Here is a 9,126-nt window from a genome sequence, read left to right as displayed (position 1 = left end):
AGTTCTAATAGTGTAATGTGAAAGTTGCAGAGAAGTGTCACAAGAGCCAAGATGGGAAAAGTTGTGTAGCTTTACCTGTCATCTAAGGCATGTCAATTTCACTTAATAAATAAAAGGGAACCAACATTAGTCTACACCTAGTTGACCTTCATGCTCAGATCTTCCTCTGCCACGTACATAAACAGCACCATTTCACCCTGGTCCCCAGTCTGAGCATTACGTGGCTTTCTATCGTGCCAAAACAAGTCATTCAATAGAGCAAAATTCTATAAAATATAACCATCTGCTTTTGTTTAAATATAATATGAACAATTAAATTATACTGGAATATTCCCTGAATTTCCCTCTTTGGGATAGTCTTTAAGCAACCTATAGACGTGTATAGTAGTTTGATATTATACCATGCCCAGACTTTGTTTATATTGGATCAAAATAGACATTAAGGGAGGAAAAAATGTAAAGATCCTAGTGTTTGATGTATCTAATGCAAATACTCCATCTCAGGGTCATAACTTTGTAAGTAGGAAATCCTACAATTACTTTTCCTTATACAACAGGTAAGTATAGAGTTAAGGCAGCTGCTTGAACATTTGTCCACCAGGATCTGCAACAGGACATAAAAGGCAGGTCAACATAGACCTTATAGCAAGGGCACATAGATAATGCACAGGGCACGTCATCCTCTCAGAAATGGAAATACCATGAAAGCTCTGGACAAACATCTAAACTCAACTAAGACAGCTTTAATATAAGTACATAGTAGATATCTAAGAATGTGATGCTTCATTGTGCTTGCTCTTGGATTATTGTGCTTGATTTGGGGTCACTGGCAAACTGCCACATGTGAAGAAGAGACCCCAGATACTGAAGGGATCTGGAAAATATCTTTATATTTCTTTTAATGACTAGAATTTAAAACATATTTTAATGAGAACACTTTCTCACCATCTTTACATAGAAATGACTTGCACTTTTTACTCTGAAGCTGCGAGGCCATCAGGACTTCTTTTCTTCCTGGTGCTTAGGGCTCTGAAGCCACGCCCCCATCAGTTCCCCAGTGCTCTTGAGGCACGTGTTGGCCATGTCCTCCTCCATTGGGAGAACTCGTGGCAGCTTCAGGGGCTTGATTCTTATCAAATGTTTAACCGCTTTCAGTTTTGCCTTCACCAAAGGGATATTCTTGTGAACTTGAGGAGTATGTGCTTTTTGTAACCCAAGCATCCTTATTAAATCTTTCTCCCAATATGGACGTCTTTTTGTACTTTTTATTCTGGTAACAATATGCAGTTTATGAGGTTGCTGTGGATCCCCACCATATTTTTCATGACCTTCAGGTGAAGGCTAAAAAACTTCATCTGGAATTCTTGACTTCGTAAATCTTTGACAAATCCAGTCTGTACAAAAAGAGGCTCCACACCTTTTGTCACCATTGATAGTGTGCCTGGGGGGCTCTGAACTATTGAGTGCAAAACCCTTGCCATGAGGGTGGTGACTGTTCTTAGAGATGGTGACTGCTAAATGTCTTTCCACCTGATGGGAAGTAGACTTCATAGAGGATACTTAGTGTGGAGGATAGAACATTTGGGTGGGAGATGGTAGAAGTTTTCAAGTAGAAATGGTTTACACCAGGGAGTAAAAAAGCATCACTTCAACTTTTTAAGGAGGACGCTTTGTCAGTTGGAACTCTTCTAGTTTAAACGCAAATTTTGTAATGTGATGAGGTCTGGGGTGAAATTGAAGCAGGAGCTACAAAACTGCTTGGCAGGACACTGGAAATGGTTACATAGAGTTGGGCATCCAAGTCAGTCAAATCTTGCGGCTTTGGATTCCAGGTTCTCTTAAGTTCTATATTAGTGCTATGAGGTAGGTCATCTTAATACCATACTGCTTTAAAACAGCCTCAGAACACTGCACTTCCTGCTGAAAATGTCAGTAGCCTCCTTCAAAGAGACATCTTGATTTTGCTAGATTCTTTTTCAGTGTTTGGCAGCTTGGTAAACTTTGTATTAGTCCACTTATTGTTGATTTTGCATTGTTTTGTTTTAAGCACAAAAGGGTGAAGTACTCAATTGTGTGTTTTAAACTTTAGGGCTCTATCATGTTAAATCACAGATACCCGACATGGCTGAGTAAATGTTTACCTTCTAGAGCCAGCCTAAACAAAGAAAAACAACTGTCCCAAATAGTTTCTTTGCAGAATGATAACTAAAGGCTCTCTTTCCTGAAGTCTTAATCTTAATCTTAAATATTTGCTGTCCTAAATTAAGGAAAGTTAGGTCTGTAGTCTTATTATCTGTTTTTCTTCATGCTCATCATAAATGCCAAAGGGTAATTCTTCCTAGAAAAATCAGTCTTTTGTGATAACATGCAATGTGTTTTTAATTAATGAAGCTGCTTGATGCTGGCAGACCAGAAGCATCTTATCGTCACATGCTGGGGGAATTCATGCAGGGTCCTGTCTGTGCATGCTGAGCCCTGGAGCCAAAGTAAAATCTCCTGTCATTAACTGCTCTGCCTAACTAGCCTACTTATTAAGAACCAAGCCATCAGTCATGCTGGATAAGCATATCAAGATATAAGGAGACGCCAGAAGCTGATGAAATATTTTGGCGAGAGCAATGACCAGTTTTGTTATAATAACTTGTGGTTCATCTCCAGTGTTCGGGGGAAAAAAAGTCATTTGATATTGCTCAATATTCTTGGGCAAAATGTAACTGTCATCTGAACCCAGAGGTAGAAAAGAGAATTTTCATTTGTTTGTTTTGTTTTGAAGGCGAAAGATGGTCTTTCAATTGGGGGACAGAGGGAGAGCCTTGAGTTGAGTCACTTCTCCTTTTTAATGGCCCTAACACCTGGTACAAGTTACCTGTCCCCTCCAGGACTCTGTTCCCTCCACTGGAAAATGAGGCTGAGAGTGCCCACTTCATGGTGAGTACATGGGATAAAGTGTTGAAAGCACATTGTAGACTATAAGGACAAAGACGTTGTTACTCCTTCTTAAAATTATGATTATTTTAGACTCATAGAAAATGTCACCAAAGTGAGGGCTGGCAATAAACATTTCTAAATATTCATAAAAAGAAAGATATCATTATTCTCACTTTTCAGATTCCCAAATTTCAGGTTTTAGTATGAAAGTCTGATCAACAAAGGCTCCTTTCTTTTTCCCCTGAATGTTGCCAAAATAAAATGTAGGCATGAAATGCAGGGAATTTTTTGATAATGGAGCAGAGAGGTATTTATTGTTTCAGAAAGCACTTCCTGAAAACATTTATAACCATGGAGCCAATAAAATGACGGGTTCATAGATAAGTATACTGGAAGGAAACAAAGACCATTGCAACACATAGTGAAACACCCTGGAATTATTCTTCCTTGTATTCTTAAACATAATTTTTACATAAATATAAAGAGTCAAAATAAAAGTTCCCTTTTGGGCTTACACAATACCCAGCAACTGACCAATCAGAGTAAAGAGAGCTCAAACTAATTGTTTTTAATTATATGAACATAGCCCAGGTTGACTTATCTCTAAAATGGGATAATTTTATAGGCATTGAACACTCTTTTAATGTTTGAAGGATTAAATTATTTCTGAATTATAAGCTAATAGAGTGAATATTGAATCCAACACAAGACCTTTATACTATGGAAATCATAAAATAATATAACTGCAGATAATAATATAAGGATGTTATTTTAATAACATAACAATAATAACAACAATATTTACAGCTCATGGAATTTATGAAGATAACTGAGACAAGCTAGATGGAAGAAACTTGGAAAAATGCTAACAGTTAATCTATATTGTTTCTTCTTCTTGAAGTGTTGGCTCCCTAGTCTCCATATGACCACACTCTATCCTTTTAAAGCCCAGGTGGAGCCCAATGTCATCCACAGAACCTCCACTTGCTCCATATTCTCTCTCCTCCCAGTGGGATCTCTCTTGGCATTCACCTTGCAATGGAAAACTCCATGAGGGCTGAATCTTAAATATACTCCCTTTTATATCCCCCAGTGTCTTTGAGCAATACTTAACATGTGTTCGATGTAGCCCACATGAAATGAATCATATGACAAAAGAGTGGTATCCTTGAGATGCACAGCTGGGTTTGTCTTACAGGGTGGGCAAGAGGCAATATTAATGGCCATCCAATATAGGGAAATTTGATTTGGAGCCCCATCAGGATGCTATCCTTCCTTAATAATGAGTCAGCACACACACTCTGGCAGACCAAACAAGAACAGATGGGAGGCTGATCTTTGGTACTATGTAACTGGTAACTATTATTTTGTAGAGTTTATTAAAGGAAAATGACTTTCTGATCTAGGATAATAGAGAATTGATAATTCAAAATAAACTGAAGGAGTAATGTAGATCACACAAAATTCAGAGGCATGAGAAAAGCACAGACTGTTTCAGGTCTGAAGGAAACAGGAGTTGAGATATGGTGGAGAATTGGATGGACGGCCAGGTATTGTGTTTAGAGCTGGCTCTGTCCCCACCCCTCCTACCCACCACTCTTAGGGTAAATGAGTCTCGGGTGTCATGTGGTGTGCTTTTGAGACCAGAGGTAACTTAATAGAGGAGATTGGGGGCTTTAAAAGTCAGAGGACATGTTACCCAAGAAATCTCAACACAACATGTTCAGGATTGTGTTCCATCCCATCATGCTAAAAATCAGACCGTCTCCTCCCATGCCAGAAACAGCAATCCTGTTATCAAAAACTGTGGTCACTCACACATGATCAGCTATTCCTATAATTCTATGGAAATTAACTCAAGTAACTTCCTCAATCTAACTTCCTGTATCCAAGTAAAAAGAGAAAAATCGAGTCACCAAAAGAGACACTAAATAAAGAAAATAAGCTCAACCAGCAAGAAGGAAACAAAATGTTGTGAAATAGTAAGGTAATAATAGGTCAATAGGTATATTAGTAGAAACTTGAAAATATCTCAGTAGAAAGATTCAAGAGGAGATTATAGCTATCCTGTAGATAAGCTTCAATGGAAAAAGTATCAGTATTTATAAATATAAACATTATTAATGAAATTAAAAAGACCAAAAAAAGAAAAAGTCTCCAACTGATGTCCCAAATAGTCAGATAAACTTGGTATCTCAAAGAAAGAGATTTGTGATTCTGATATTTGCTGACGCACCCCAATCTCATAGGAAAGGCACAGAGTTTTTAAGAGAATTGTTCTATGGAAACACTACCAGCTTGGACTAAACTGGGCACAGCAAAATGAAGGCCTTGGACCCCCAAACTACCAGGGGTCATGTGGTGGGCAGGATGCTAAGACAGCTAATGAGACTCCTGGACCCTGGTGGACACAGGTCTTCCTCCAGCTATCTAATCAAATACAATTCAAGAGACAGCTGTGAGGGGATTTTGCAGATGTGATTAAGCTCTCAAATCAGCTGACCTTAGGATCAGTCAATTCTCCAGGTGGGCCTGACCTAATCCCATGAGCCCTTTAAGAGTGGGAGAAGAGAGGGACAGCACGGACACACAGAGATGGGCTCGGCCTGGCCTGGAAGAAAGCAAGTCCCCATGCTGTGAACTGCTTGTGGGGGCCACCTGGGCAAGAACCTTCAGGTGGATTCCAGGAGCTGAGTGCTAGCAGGAAAACTGTGAGATTATCACCTGGTGGTGTCAAAGCCACTAATTTGGGATCACTTGTTACACAGCAGGAATCAGGCTGAAAAAACTACGCAGCTCTAGAAACTGGTCATTCCTCATGGTAAATGGATTACTCCAGAGCCCAGGGGCTGGAGCCAGTGTTACCGAGTCCGAGCTTGTATTGCTCATGGCACAACAGTCCAATAAATCGGGAAGAGGTGTTGGGACAAAGAATAGCGGCTCTATTCGGAAAGCCAGGAGACTGAGAAGATGGTGGACTAGTGTCCCAAAGAACCATCTTACCTGAGTTAGGATTCAGGCTTCTTTTGTACTAAAAGGGGAGGGGATGTGGCTGGTGGTTACAAACTTCTTGGTGCTGGAATCCTTCATTCTTCCAGCTGTCTGCCTAGGTCAGGTCACGATGCTCCCGTAAACCTCCAACAAGACAAATGTCTCTGTTCTGCAACATTTTATCTCCACATGAATGGAAAAGAGTTATACCTTTAAAGGCCAGACCCTTAAGAATGGGCTCTCCTGTATATTTCAGGCTGTAGGCAACATTCTTTGCCAAAATATCCAGAGCCAGCATGACTAAGCACAGACAACAGAGCACGAGGGTTAGAGCTAGAGGAATAGATCCAGTGTGGGGTTAGGTTTGTTCTTCCCTGTTTCACCATAAGCCATGAAGAACCGCCTGGGGGAGCACAACTGGGCAGCACTCAGTGGGTCTGAGCCCATATGAACCGATGGCCACAGCGGCCCTCCATTTCTCTCCTTTTCAGCTGGAGAGCCTGCTCCACAGTTGTAAGTTAGATGAGAGACGGACAGATAAACCTTACTCAAGAAAACTCATCGGACACAGGGATTGTCGGAGTTTCATGGAGTACTCACAGGGGTGAATGTATTTTCATGTGGAAGGACGGTATGTGACATGTGGCCAGAGGTCTGGCTATCTTGGTTTTAAACCTGCCTGAAATTCTTTTCTCCATCCCTTCCCCTTGGCCCCAGGTAGCCTTTGTAATTGCCCCACATGGGCATGCCAGAAGTCAGTTAGAGGAGGCCCCAGCTCTGGTGGTTTGTTTCACATTTTCTCTCTCCTTCCTCTGTGCAAGAGGCCCCCCACCTTCATGGTCAAAGACACAGAATAAAGACAACCTAGCTGAGCCAGGACAGCCTCGCCTTTAGGAGAAAAATCAATGGTTGGTAGTTATTTAAAAAAGAAATCCAAGACAGAGCAATTAAACAACTGACCAGTCACCTAAGAGGATTTCCAGAAGGGTATAGCAATGACATTGAATGGGAGGATGTGGTTTTAAAAAATCCAGAATGGGATTCAAGCCTTTCAATTGAAATGGCCTTCTAAGTATTAACAGAACATCAGGGAACAAAAGGTTGAGATGCATTCTGGTGAGATTTCTGGGCTGGGGGCTGGGGTGTGGGGTGGAGTAGAGAGAATGCACTTGCCTCACAGCTCCTGGGGAGGAGGGCTCTGTAAGTCTTTCCTTTCCCTGCAACTCCTGCTCCTAACATGCTTGAATAGGTTTTGTTTTCTGAGACATCCCCTTCATTGATTACTTGGCTAGGATTCCTTTGTGCCAAGTTCCTTTGAATCTTCACTCATAATTATAAAATAAAGTCTGAATAACTGGTTAAAAAAATAGACAAGGAAGAAATAAATAAGTGGATGAAATGTTTCCCCCCTCACTGAAGCTGCCCAGGTACGACCATCTGGTTTTCTGAGGAAGTGCTGGGGAATGGTCTCTGCCTGGACCCCAAGGGATGGGCAGGGCCAAATCCTTTCTGTACTTCACCTGCCTCCTCGCCACCCCCCAGCTCTCCCGAGGGACTAAGCCTAGAGTGGACAGAGCCACTCAGCCTTCTCCCGCATCCAGTGGGGTCAGAAGGGTCACTGGCCTCTCCCTTTATTCCATTTCCTAATTCCCTATCGCAGGTCTGCAGTAAAGCTACAACTGACATAGACAAATCTAACTCTTAGAATTCTATTTAGAGACAAGATATCTTCTCTCTTTCTCTTGAACAATGCTTGAATTTCAAAACCTTTGCCTCACTAAGGTGGTCGAAATAGAAATAGGTCGTGATGGTCTACAAACAAGAGATCACTAAACTAAAAGTGCATTAAACAATAAAAAACCTTTGTTATTTCCTTTAACAAGAAATGAGGAGAACAGATGGCTGTGAATTCAGAACTCAACCATGCCATGGAGATGCAGGCATGATCCTTTACAGGCACAATTTCACGCTCCGGCTTGTTCCCTCCTTGTGGCAACATGGCCACATGGATTTCCTCATGGGATTTGCACCCAACAACAAGCAAAGGGAGCCCCTTTCTGGTGAGACGGAGGAGAGTCCTTCCCAGACCCCCAGCACAGATGCCCCGGAGACCCTTGCAAGAACTCAGGCGCCCTGCTCTAGCTCTTACAGAAGAGACTGGTGTGAGGAGTAGCTGTGGGGTGTCTGCTCAAAGACCAAGAAATTATCAGCAGTGCCCACCTTCTCCTTCCCCAAAGGGACAGCCCTCAGGGGAGAAGGAAGAAGTCAAGATACAAGAGCTCAAGGTTTTCAAATCAGCATCCTTTGAGCTCTGCAATGGGCAAGTGTGTGCTACTGTATGACCTGCTTGTTCCATGGGGTGACCAGCAGTTCGTGTCCATTGCAGGAGAGTTTGGTAAGCAGCATCCAGCCCTGACAAGCTGGGGGAGCAGGCAATGGCAGACTCCCCAGCAAAGAGAAGGGGCAGAGCCAGGAGTCTGTGCTAGAAGATCACCTGACTCAGACCAGGCTCCTCAGAGGCTGATTGAACTGTGTCACAAAGTGGTCTCTCACCAGGATGCTCTGCGTTTCATAGAAAGCCATATGCAATTTTTATAAAAGGAATAAACAAATAACGCTCAAAAAGATTATGTTTATATGGAAATTTTCAGAACTGCTAGAGTGTGTGAAGTTGTCCCATGGTGAACTTGTATGTAAGAAATTAAATCCATGTATGTAAGCAATTAAAACAAACGACCACAAAATCCTGTGCAACCTCGAAGCTTTGATGAATTCTTGGCGGTTAGCAAATGCCCAAAGGTAGAAAGACACAAATATTTGTATTTTTCCTGAACTATGAGTAATGAAACAACTATTTTTCCTTACACAGCAGTGTTTGTGTCTTGTACTTTGTCCTGGGAGCTGCCACCCCTCACACACCAGGCTCTCCTTCCATCCTTACCTTGTAGCTGTGTGACTTGAGGAAATTCATCCTCCCCTTTCCAGTCTGTGTTCTTCTCTGCTAAATGAACAAGATGATCACAAACCCAAGGGGTATTCAGTAAAGTGAAGGTGAAAGAGCTTTGTATCCTCGACAGACAGTAACTACAAAATGTACCCAAATGCCCTCATCAGGTAGCCCAAGCTTTGTGTGTGTTAGATCTCCTTTGTCCATCTCTCAACAGAATCTATCATTTTTAAAACTTATGATCCCTCCTTGTAGCTGAA

General features: G+C 41.7%; 1 pseudogene; it reads right to left on the bottom strand.

Moving 5' to 3' along the window:
* Positions 1 to 996: 996 nt before the first annotated feature.
* On the bottom strand, positions 997 to 1,490 carry LOC114901288 (annotated as a pseudogene).
* Between the last annotated feature and the right edge of the window lie 7,636 nt (positions 1,491 to 9,126).

Source organism: Monodon monoceros, unplaced genomic scaffold (assembly GCF_005190385.1).
Source record: "Monodon monoceros isolate NGI ecotype Baffin Bay Population unplaced genomic scaffold, NGI_Narwhal_1 Super_Scaffold_2, whole genome shotgun sequence".
Taxonomy (NCBI): Eukaryota; Metazoa; Chordata; class Mammalia; order Artiodactyla; family Monodontidae; genus Monodon; species Monodon monoceros.
Note: the sequence above shows the minus strand (reverse complement) of the source record. Positions and strands in the feature narration are given on the sequence as shown.